Source organism: Acinonyx jubatus, chromosome A2, assembly GCF_027475565.1.
Source record: "Acinonyx jubatus isolate Ajub_Pintada_27869175 chromosome A2, VMU_Ajub_asm_v1.0, whole genome shotgun sequence".
Lineage (NCBI taxonomy): Eukaryota > Metazoa > Chordata > Mammalia > Carnivora > Felidae > Acinonyx > Acinonyx jubatus.
The window spans coordinates 60201864-60214726 of record NC_069383.1 but is presented as its reverse complement, the minus strand read 5'-3'; the positions used below and the strand labels follow the sequence as shown (position 1 = coordinate 60214726).

Sequence of the window (12863 nt, the reverse complement as noted above, 5' to 3'; positions counted from 1 at the left end):
TGAAATGCTGGATAAAAAGCAATACGGAGATACAGGGAGCAAGTTACAATAAGGTCAAATTAATAAAGAACCAAATATCAATTGTGAGAATGAACGTTAGGTTAAACGTTAACCACTCTTTCGGAAAAATATCTTAGCAAAGGCGTACATTATAAAAAGCATCTGTTTACACTCATAATCTTCTTCTTGTACTTACAATGGAGCCTCACATTCTTTACCTTTTTAGGTGTGAGAATGAAAAAAAATATCAGAGCGGTGAAAAATTCTAAGGATAGTCTATTTTAGTTTTTATTAAGTTGGGAATAAAACAAGAGTAGGAAAAATTAGTCACTCGATGAACATTACCTAATCTGACCTGAGACATTCTTATATATTAAAACTAGTAATGGAAACGCATTAAAAATAACCTGATGCTGGGGCACCTGGGTGGCTCAGTTGGATAAGGGTTTGACTCTTAATTTTGGCTCAGGTCATGATCTCACAGTTCATGGGTTACATCCCTGTGTCAGTCTCTGTGCTGATGGTGTGGAACCTGCTTGGGATTCTCTCTCTCTCTCTCTCTCTCTCTCTCTCTCTCTCTCTCTCTCCCTCAGCCCCTCACCTGCTTGCTCTTTCTCTCGCAAAAATAAATAAACTTTTAAAAAGTTTAAAAAATAGCCTGATTCCCTGCCCTAAAAACTATTACTGTACTTTTTTTTTAAAAAAAAGAAGATGGTTCAGGGAATTTAAAAATTCTTTCTTTTTTTAACTTCATATTTCTGCAAATAAGTTCTGGTTACAACTAAAACAACATTTCATTGAATTTTCCTGAGTATGCCTAACATCGGCACAAAATTATTTGGTTCATATACAGCTTGTTTGAAACTGAAGATTTTTAAAAAAAAATTTTAAAATATTTATTTATTTTTGAGAGAGAGAGAGAGAGACAGAGTGTGAACAGGGGAGGGGCAGAGAGAGAGAAGGAGACAGAATCCGAAGCAGGCTCCAGACTCTCAGCTGTCAGCACACAGCTGGATGCAGAGCTTGATCTCACAAACCTTGAGATCATGACCTGAGCCGGAGTCAGTCACTTAACCAACTGAGCCACCCAGGAGCCCCAAAACTGAGGATATTTTAATAAAATGTTGCTGGATTAATCATGGTCCTTAAGTATCCTAACAGAACTCTTTGTAATGGGGAAAAACATGACACTTAATCTAAAATTCAAAGTACTATACCTTTCTAATTCCCTTTTATTTCTGACTCCTGAAATTTAAGGCATTTACATTCTAAAATCAAAGCTCTGTTTTAACAAAAATTATCAAGACAACCATTCAAGTCTAGCTTACCAAAATGTAATTTTCATGGTGAATGAGGGGTGGTTTGTTTGCCAAATAATAACCAATATTCACCTTGCTATTTACCTACCTAGTTTACCTACCTATTTACCTTGCCAAATAATCTCATCACAACAGCAGATTGATGTTCAGTGTAGTGTACATAATAAAGGCCAGCTCCTGGCATCTCCCAGACATCAATCAGAGCCTACGTTTTCTCCCATGGAGGCAAATTTTAATACTTGGTGTACAAAAATTTATATATGAAAGACCATATGCTCGCAAATGCAGAATACCATTCAACACTGCTAGTCCAAGGACTTCCAGTGTGCTGTTAAAAGAAATTCTTTGTACTTGCCCACTATCTAGGAAACAAAGGAAGTCTCTTAACAAATGAGTTTATTTTTAGGAAAAAAATGCCATGTTTACAGAAATAATAGTGATGTCTGGTTTTTAAAACACAACAGTATATCTTGGAAGGATGTGTTTTGAAAAGATCTCTTTGTATTGTTTTTGCTTGTGTCAAAGGGATGATTAGAGCCCCAGTAAATGGGAACCTCCCAGAGTAGGCTAAATAGAAGGCCAACATCCCACATATGGCTTGCAGCTTGGGGGATTTCTCTCAAAGTTCTGCCAGAGATGGGACTGCCCAAATGGTTTCTCGCGTAAGTCCTAAGTCATAAACTGCATCCTACTAGGCCAGCCATGCCAGAACTGGACCCAAGGGTATACAGAGTCTTGGCTGATGGCAAACAATGATTGCTTCCTAAGGAAGCCACAGCTGCCTTCCTGAGAGACACCCCAGATGCCTGAATTTTCCCTTACTTTCCATTTCTGACTACCTGTTCTGGCAAAAGTTCCAACAAAGAGGGAGGCAGGCAGCAGGCACCCAGCTGTTTTCAGTATGCCTTGGCAATGTAGGTACTGATTACATAAACACTACAAACATTCAAAGAGCATATTTTCTAGCTTTTAAGCTATAAAAAAGGTGTGAGCCTGTACCAACACCTTATATCTCCTCTTCTCCAAATAATGATAATGCTGACGAGGGTGATAACTACAATAATGACCACGATGATGATGATGATAATTAGGGTTTTAATTATGAAAGCCAAGATTATTAAAGGAGACACGATATCTTGAACTGTTGGGAAAGAGCTCAAATTATACAAGAATTGGAAAGATGTGAAATTTCCACATTTCATGGGCAAGAATATATTTTTTTCCCTTAGGAAACAATGAGGTCAAAATATGTAATTGTTTCACTTGATGTCTTAGTTTTCCCACAAGTCAGGAAAAAAACAATCAGCTGTTACATCATCCATTTGCATTATAGCACATTTTTCTTTTCATTCACATATATTTAAAAATATTATTTTAAACTCTTAATATACAAGTTGAACTTTGAACAACACAGTTTGGAACTGCACTCAGCCACTTGAGTGCAGTTTTTTTTTTTCCATAAACACAGTACAGCTCCGTAAATGTATTTTTCTTACGATTTGCTTAATCATACTTTCTTTTCCATAGCTTCCTTTATTGTAAAAATACAGCATATAATAATATTACATACAACATATGTCTCGATCAACTGTTTATGTTATCAGTAAGGCTTCTGGTCAACTGTAGGCTATTAGTGGTTAAGTTTGGGGCAGTCAAAAGTTATGAAGATTTTCAACTGCATGGGTGGTTGGTGCTTCTAACCTCCACATTATACAATGGTCAGTTTTATGTAAAACATACAAGAAATTACATTAATAAAATATTGCAAAAGGTCTTCTGTTTATATTTAAGATCAGGTTCAGAAACCTAGTCAAACTGGAAGAACTCTGGAAAAAGAATGAGAGGATCAGATTGTCCCAAGTCAACACAAATTCTTTTGCCTCCAGAGGTTACTCAGAATTTCAGTTTCTGCATCTATGAAATACGGATAATAGCTTCATAATTTTCACAACTTTATCATAAATATTCACTATTTTTTAAATATAAAGTTCTATGAACATATAGGAGAGACAATTAAAGTGTGCTATTTTTCTTGCTAAAAAGATTCAGTAACCTAAAGGTGACAACAGAGAGTGACAGATAAGGAGATATAAATGATAGGTAGAGTTTGAAACATGACAGTTTTCAATAATGCCAGCTTTTTCAGATGGATGGTCCTAAGTTAAAAAGATGCTTTTAAAACTGTGAATATATAATTATTGTTGGGAAAATATAATTATCTTACAAAGTAGAGTAAGAATTTAGTGGGTAAGTACAATTATAGATTGATCATTGTTTGAAGTATTTCTATTCTGTTGTGAAACATGGAGTTCAATGTTCTTGATGAGTTTTTATGATGCCAGCCTTCCAATACATCTCTCAGTGTCTTAAAATAATTTTAATTTTAATTCCTTTTTATGACAAAAAATATAGACTAAATAATAGTTTCTAATGATCCTCATTCCCACTTCTGTCACCAAAATACTGTTTTGATCCTTCATATTTAATTAAATTTCCTACTCATATCTACTTTTTTTTTTAATATTTGTATTTGGTAGAGAGAACAAGCATGTACACGTGCACAAGTGGGGGAGTGGCAGAGAGACATGGAGACAGAATCCAAACCAGGCTCCAGGCTCTGAGCTGTCAGCACAGAGCCTGACGCGGATCTTGAACCCGAAAGCTATGACATCATGACCTGAGCCAAAGTTGGACACTCAACCGACTGGGCCACCCAGGTGCCCAATTTCCTACTCATATCTAAAATTATGTTAAAAATAATTGTTTTATATAATTGTTTAATAATACACAGATATTATTCCAGGGGGATGCTGAGCAATATAATGGAAATAGTCTTCCATGAAAATTCTACAATAGACATAATTTTTTAGTAGTAGTATTTCTTGAAATATTCTTTGACAAATAAATATATATATATGTATATGTATATATATATGTATGTGTATATATATATACACATACATATATATATATATATATATATATATATATATATATATATTAAGCAAAGCTGAGTCAAGACAATTCTAAGTGGAACTAAGCTGATGGCATGATAAGTTTTTTTGACTAACACTGACAATATAATGTAAAGGAAGGGGCCAAATTTAAAGGACATAATGGAGGAAGACTAGTAAAATGCCAGCAAGGAATTACTGTTCTATACCTTTGCTTTATTGTAAAGCATCCTGCTAGACAATCAAAACAGTTGAAAAGCCTTCAAAATTTTCAGTATAGATTCAATTTAGTAAAATCTAGTATCTTAAAGTCACAACCACTAAAATAATAGTCTTTAAAAATAAATACCCGTATTATTCTATTTATTATTTATTTAGTGCTAGGTATGGCACCCATAAGAAAAGATAGCATGGGACCTACTTCAAGGGCAAACACAAGCACAAAAAATTGCATTGAGCCAGTCCCCATTAGGTTGTACTCATTATACACATATATGTCACACTCTTGTTTCTCGTCAGGCAGTCCGCTGCTGACAGAACTCACTGGTAAGCAATATAGCCCCTGAATCCACGCTTAGATCTACACAATGTTTCGTGAAGTATCTATTAAGGACTGGTATTTTTGTATGTATCCTATTTTTAAATCTTTAGGTAAAATTATCTTCACAATGTCGTGGTTAAATATAAAAAATGTTTGGGGCGCCTGGGTGGTTCAGTCAGTTGAGCGTTGGACTTCCCCTCAGGTCATGATCTTGTAGTCCGTGAGTTCAAGCCCCACGTCGGTCTCCGTGCTGACAGCTCAGAGCCTTACGCTTGCTTCAGATTCTCTTTCCCTCTCTTTCCGATCCTCCCTGGCTCACACTGTGTCTCTCTTACTCTCAAAAATGAATAAATGTTATAAAAAAGTTTTAAATAAAATAAATGTTTTACTAAAATGAGGTCAATCACAGAGATATGTTAAATTTCCCACTGACTTGGCTTATTTGTAAAATGATTATTTGCCATAGCTACCTTATAGGATTCTTATATGAATAAGAGATAAATCATCTTCATTCGGCAGATAGAGTGTTTCCTCAGGTACTCAAAACTCAGTGTTTTGAAGTTGTATGTTTGAATACAAAAGAAGTGGCTTTCAATAATTCCATCTTGAGGAAGTTATTTAGTGCTGCTATATCTCAGTAGCTTTACCTGAAAAATATGGATTATCTTACAAGGTAGCTGAAATAATTAAATGAAAGAATGGACATAAAAACTTGGGGTTTCATATATGCAAGTGCTCAACAAATATCAGTAGTTTAAGTTGATGCTATTTTGTTATTATTGCTACTACTGATATTAGGTCAATTTCTACAGCAATGTTTTCTAAAATTTATTATGAAAATATTACAGTTCTTCCCCCCATTTCATTTAGCCTTTAAATTTTTCAATTATTATTTGTGTATTATAAGCTTCATAAAAAAGACATTTCTTTTAAAAGAAGGATGAGATAAAACAACTGTAAATAGAAATTCTAATTTTTACTTCTTTCATCCCATTGTATCCTCATCTATCACTTTTGAAAATCACAATCACGGGATAAAGAAGCATTCAAAATTCCACATCAGTGTCCTGGAAAAAACACTGAGAAACTTGAAACCTGATTTCTTGTCCCTTTTGTCATGAAATGATCAAATACTTCATATTCTCTGGATGTTAGCTTTGTTTTCTGTCCAATTAGAGTGGAAATGGAAAATTTATAAGGTCTATTCTGTTCTATTATCTGAAAAAAATAACAGAATTGGCCAACACAATATTGTAATGCGAGAGATGTCTGAGGATAGCTCCCAAAATAATTAAGTTTTTAATAAAAAGTATACATCAGAAATACTTCTTCATCTTGCCCTAATTACCAGCACCATAAGGTAATTGAAATAACAGAGGGGATGACAAGCAAAAAGCCTTAAAAATATCAGTTTTCTAGAGAACAAATTAATGGTTCCAGAGGGAAGGGGCAAAATGGGTGAAGAGAGTGGGAGAAACAGGCATCCGGTAATTGAATGAGTAAGTCATGAGGATAAAAGGCACAGAATAGGGAATACAGTGAACAATATTGTAACAGTGTTGCATGGTAACAGATGGTAGGTACACTTGTGGTGAGCATGGCATAGAGATGTTGAATATCTATGTTGTGTGCCTTAAACTAATGCAACATTGTGTGCTGACTCTACTCAAATAATAAAATAAAATAAAATAAAATAGCCACGCCCCCCACCAAATTATTTTCCACACATGTGAAATATATGTAAATACTGGCAAAGGATGGCAGAGATGGATCCCAAAACATCCATTTCTCGATATCAAAATCCCTTATCTTCACCTTGGACATAATCTGTTCTCCCAGCACTCTGACACATAAAAGTTTTAATGTTAATACACATTAGGTTCATCTTTGAAAAATAACTCAGTGGACATCACCAAAGGGTAAATTGGCAAATCATGATTATTGGTAAATCATGATGGGTTTTAAGAGCAAAAGAAATTTCAGAGGTAAAATACTTGGCCTGTTTTCATTTATAGTTCAAGAAATACAACTATATCTCAGTAAGTCTGGGGTTGGGGGAAGAAATACAGTTTGGCCACTAATATATTGTCTAGATCAAGTTATAAAACAAAAACTTCAAAATTGTTAGTCTTTATCTAGTCCATAAGTAATTGTTGATTATTTCTCTCTTCATTGAGAGAGAATGAAGATAGAGGGAAGATCCTTAAAAGCAATTACTATATGATAAAAATTAAGGGTGAAGCTTGTAACCAATATCAAATATTGGATAAGGGGAAAATTACACTTTATTACAGTATGAGTTTTCAGAAAATATCTTTGTATCTACAATATGTTTATAATTATGTCAAAAGATATATTTTATGGATTCTGGAGAAATATGTTACTAATTCTCATAAATAAGGGCAAATAGAACCTCCCTGGTTAGCTTCTGAAGTTAGCACATGCCTCAAAAGTTGTCCAGAGTTAAAATTACTCTAGGAAATCCCTTAAATAACCCCTATAGTATAATACACATGGTTTTGTGTATACAAACCCTTAATGGTAATTCTTTCACACACTCACGTTTGAGAACTATTTTGCCAGACTGAAGAAATTAACAAAGGAAAGTCTCTAGGTAGACGTCTGATAATTTAAACCAATCTTGCCCTTTGATTAAATGGCAAAACGTAGTGAAGAAAGAAAGAAAGCAAGCAAGAAAGAAAAAAGAATAGAAGTAAAGAAAAGAAGGAAGAAAGGTAAAGAAAGGAAGAAAGGGAGGGAGAGAGAGAGATGATGATGAGGTCTAAATTGTTTCTGGTTATTTGTAAGTTTACCTTCTTTAATTGAAAAAAATTTTTAATGTTTACTTATTTTTGAGAGTGAGAGAGAGAGAGGGAGAGTGCACGGTGCACGCACACAAGTGGGGAGGGGCAGAGAGCAAGGAAGACACAGAATACTAAGCAGGCTCCAGGTTCTGAGCTGTCAGCACAGAACCTGACGCAGGGTGGGGGGGGGGGAGGGGGTTCAAAGTCACTGACTATGATATCATAACCTGAGCCAAAGTCCTATGCTTATGAGGAAGTCACCCAGGGGCCCCTTACCTCCTTTAATTTTTAATGTTGAATCTTTATCACTCTAGCACATGTTAAATGGATGTGTTTGCTTTTGTGAGGATCAAATAAGACAGCAGAGTGTATCTTGGAGTTGGCAGTAAATTCCAAATTCTAAAATCAGCTTGAATGTACAGATGACATCACTTCACTTTACGTTAATATACAGGAGAATATTTAGTTTGGTTTCTCTGACATAAAAATTTTGCTTTAAAATGTTTTAACTATCCTCAACTTTTTGTGTCCTTTGCTATTTCTAACTATATCTTTGACAGCAGTGATCCTATAAAACCTCCAAAGGCCCCAGTTTTACTTCAAACTTTCAAATGAATAAATCCAGTATAAATTCTGTCACAACAAATGAGATGTACCAAGTACTAAGTTTTTCTGTTATAATTAAACTGTATTTTGATTTCAACACTACTTTTTCTCTTGACCTAATTCTGACCCTCTTAATGAACTAGTTCACCAGAGTTTTTAGTACTGGGATTCCTTTTGTTATGAAGTAGAAATTTTACAGAGAAACTTTACAAAATCCTAGGATGTGATGACTGTTGTGACCTTGAAAATTTCACCAGGATGAATATGAATATTGGCTAAATTGCTTTGTAATTGACTAAGTTTCTCTATGCTCTTATCAGAAGAAAGCACACATATTTAGAAATGTTATTTTTCTTTGTTTTGCTTCTTTTTTTTTCCTTTTTCTCTTGCTTTGCTTTTTTTTTCTTTGCTGTGGTGAAGTGAGTTACAAGCTCCCACAAGACCTGAAGACTCAACACAGCTTGGGTTGTGGACCGGATTTCTCCCACATGAGTTTGGTGGCCGGGTCAGTCAGGATGATATTAGTATATTTAATTTTCAAAACACACACAGTGGAACAGATGTGTTTTATAGGGACTGAAAAATGAAGTTCAGAAGTGAGGGGGTCTGGGTAATGTTCTGGTACAATATGGTTAGAGATCACTGTATGAAACTAATTCCTGCTGATAATCATAACTTGTCTCTGTGAAAACTAGTTTACAATATTTGTGTATAGCACTATGGAGAATATCAAAGCTACCAAGATTTGAAACAGTGCAGCAGGAGCTCCAGAACTTTATGTAAATTAACCCCACAACATGGAACACATTAACTTGAGGGTTGCAGGAATTTGGACCTCAGAATGCCTAGGATGTGGGTTTAATTGAAATGCAGTATTATGACAATCAGTTTCTCTCTGGAGACAGAATTTTTTAAGGTGCATGCAAATGTATAATTGAGCATTGACATATTACATCATAGTGATATGTTTTAAACAACCCATATCTGCTTCACAATATTTATTTCACTGAAATACCACTGGATATTTAAAGATTCCTCCTTTAGAGTCCAGCCATCTGAATAAATGAACAGTACACTGAGGTGAGCCAGTCAACTCTCAGATGGGGCCAGGCCTCAAAGGCTCACACATACACAAAGCACTTCTTCTGGAAAAAATGTTTCTGAGTTTTCAACATAAATCAGGGTCAACACATAATACGATCATACTCTAGTATATTTAAAAGCTGGAAAACAGTCTAACTAGGACGGTGATGCTTCCAACAAGCCCTCAGGCCAAATAGCAATCAGAAAGAGAATTTATGGCTTTGTGATCAAACCCCAACTCTGTTCAAGTCCATGAAGGGCTTGCCTGCTCTCCTGAGGAAATTTTAAATGGGAGTTAGAAAACTATACTTTCTCTGTGATGACTTACAGGATTTCTTTTTTCTTTTTCTTTTTTCTTTCCCTTTCCCTTTCCCTTTCCCTTTCCTTTTTAACTATAGCCACGAATGAACATACTTGTGAGTAATTCTAAATTTCAGAAGCCTTGACATTAACACCATAACAATTATACATTTATGGTGAAAGAATAAGCCAAATCTTTGGAATGAAATTCTATATGCATCACTTATAAATAGTAGCAATAATAAGATTAAACAATAATAATAAATTTTCTTAATGGTAAAAAAAAGTTACAATATAAAAAAATGGTCAAATTGCATATTGAATTCAGAATATGCCAGATAAAATCAAGTATATTATTGTTTAGGCCATTTTTTACATAAAATATAAAACATAAAACTAAGAATTGCTTATTACACCACAGAGATGGAAATGTCAGGATCAACAGATCAACATATATCCGCTGACCATACATCATGATTCTATATATGTGTAAGAACAAATTCATAAAAAATAATATAAGATAATAATATACAGAGAAGATAGAATGTAATATACAAGGGATTGGGACTTTCTGCAGAGTGACGTATTATACAGATAGAGAACTCTCTTCAATGAATACAACAGAATTCTGGCTAAATATACCATTTAGAAAGTTAACATGTAGTTTATCTCAAAAGAAAGAAAGAGAAGATTAAATGTTGAGAAAAGAACAGAAAAGGGAGGGAATACAAGGCCAGAGGTAGAATGAAGGCATGAAATGTGGCCTTCAATCTGGGGGCTGTGAGTTGGAAATGATAATCTTCTAAATGATGCCCAATCCATGAAAAGTTACTAGAAAAAATAAGTAATAGCCTAGAGAAGTGGCAAGGAAGATTTAATCCTATGCTAGAGGATTAAGGATCTATGCTTATATAAGCTTAGATTATATATGCTTATATATATTCTTATATAAGGATCTCACCTCTATTCTAGAGGTGAAGGAAAATAAAAGTGCTCTGTAAGAAACTGAAAAGCCAAAATTGTTCTACAAGTGAATGTGGTTCCAACATCCAAAGCAGAGAACTTAACATAAATAACATGAAATTGCTGAGCCCCCCAAATAAAGACATGTTGAATACCATAGAGATGCTTTCAAATGCCAAAGCACCTGAGAAGCCCAGGGATATAACAATCTTCACTGATAAAGGGCTCCTAGTAAAAGTTTAAATGTGTGTGTGTGTGCGTGTGCACACACACACACACACACACACACTTCAAAAAAAAATTCCGAGGGAGATTTTAACATATTCAGCAAATGGAAAATCTATATCACAAATGTAAGAAGTAATAGAGGAACTGAAAAAAATAGCATAAATAATTTTTAAAAAGTTAAAGAATTAAAAAAATAATAGAAATAATAAGGAACAGCAAGAGACTAAAAAATACATAAATTTACAAATAAGGCAAATAAAAACATCTTAAAACAAACATAGCTATTGAATTTAAAAATCTAATGAAGCTGGTAAAAAAATGATTACATAGAGAAGAAAATAAAATTAGGAAACTGGAGGATGGAAATGCCATAGACAGAGTTATGGAAACAAAATATGAAAAAGAGTTGGTGTCATGGAAATCTAACATGTAGAATTGGAATTAAGGAAGAGGAAATAAAAAGAATGGTGAGGAGGTGACACTAGAAATAGTAATGGATGATAATATTTCAGGAGAGAAGGAAAAATAGAAGCCATTGCATCCCTCAACTGAGAAACCACAATGAAGCCCAAGAAAGGTAAAGAGAAACAAAGAACAAACTATACCATTTTAGTGAAACTGCACAAGACTAATGACAACAACAAAAATCTTAATGGGAACCAGAAACAAAGATATATTAGGTTAAGAGGAAAAATATAAATATATCAGACTTTTGGTCAAACAGTAAAGAACTATTTTCAAATCTCAGCAAATCTCTAAATATTGGCTGTCAACCAATAGCCCTATGCCAGCTAACCTGTCACTTAATATTGAAAGTAAAGTGATGGGTAAAGCTCTCAGCTGAGAGCTCTCCCCCTAAGGTCAGGAACAAGACAGGGATGTCCTCTCTCGCCACTGTTATTCAACATAGTATTGGAAGTCTTAGCCTCAGCAATCAGACAACACAAAGAAATAAAAGGCATCCAGATCATCCAGGAGGTGGTCAAACTTTCATTCTTCGCACATGACATGATACTCTATATGGAAAACCCAAAAGAATCCACCTAAAAACTGCTAGAACTGATCCATGAATTCAGCAATGTGGCAGGTTATAAAATCAATGTCTAGAAATTGGTTGCATTCCTATACACCAACAATGAAGCAGCAGAAAGAGAAATCAAGGAATTGATCCCATTTACAACTGCACCAAAACCCATAAAATACCAAGGAATAAATCTAACCAAAGAGGTGAAAAATCTATATACACTGAAAACTATAGAAAGCTTATGAAAGAAATTGAAGAAGACACACACACACACACACACACACACACACAAAAGGAAAAATATTCCAGGCTCCTGGAAAGGAAGAAGAAATGTTGTTAAAATGTCCATACTACCAAAAGCAATCCACATATTCAATGCAATATCAAAATAACACCAACATTCTTCACAGAGCTACAACAAACAATCCTAAAATGTGTATGGAACCAGAAAAGACCCTGACTAGCCAAAGCAATCTTGAAAAAGAAAACCAAAGCAGGAGGCATAAGAATCCTGGACTTCAACCTGTACTACAAAGCAGTAATCATCAAGACAGTCTGGTACTGGCACAAAAACAGACACTCAGATCAATGGAACTGAATAGAGAACCCAGAAATGGACCCACAAAAGTATGGCCAACTAATCTTTGACAAAGCAGGAAAGAATATCCAATGGAATAAAGACAGTCTCTTCAGGAAGTGGTGCTGAGACAACTGGACAGAGACATGCAGAAAAATGAACCTGGACCACTTTCTTACACCATACACAAAAATAAACTCAAAATGGGTGAAAGACCTAAATGTAAGACAGGAAGCCATCAAAATCCTCAAGGAGAAAGCAGACAAAAACCTCTTCGACTTTGGCTGCAGCAACTTCTTACTCAACATGTCTCCAGAGGCAAGGGAAACCAAAGCAAAAATGAACTATTGGGGCCTCATAAAAATAATAAAAAAATTCCTGCACAGTGAAGCAAATAATCAGCAAAACTAAAAGGCAACTGACTGGATGGGAGAAGATATTTGCAAATGACCTATAGATAAAGG

General features: G+C 34.7%; 1 protein-coding gene across 6 annotated transcripts in view; it reads right to left on the bottom strand.

Moving 5' to 3' along the window:
- The window catches only part of AGMO (alkylglycerol monooxygenase), a 383176-nt gene that overhangs the window by 8246 nt on the left and 362067 nt on the right, over positions 1–12863 (bottom strand). The window lies entirely within an intron of this gene.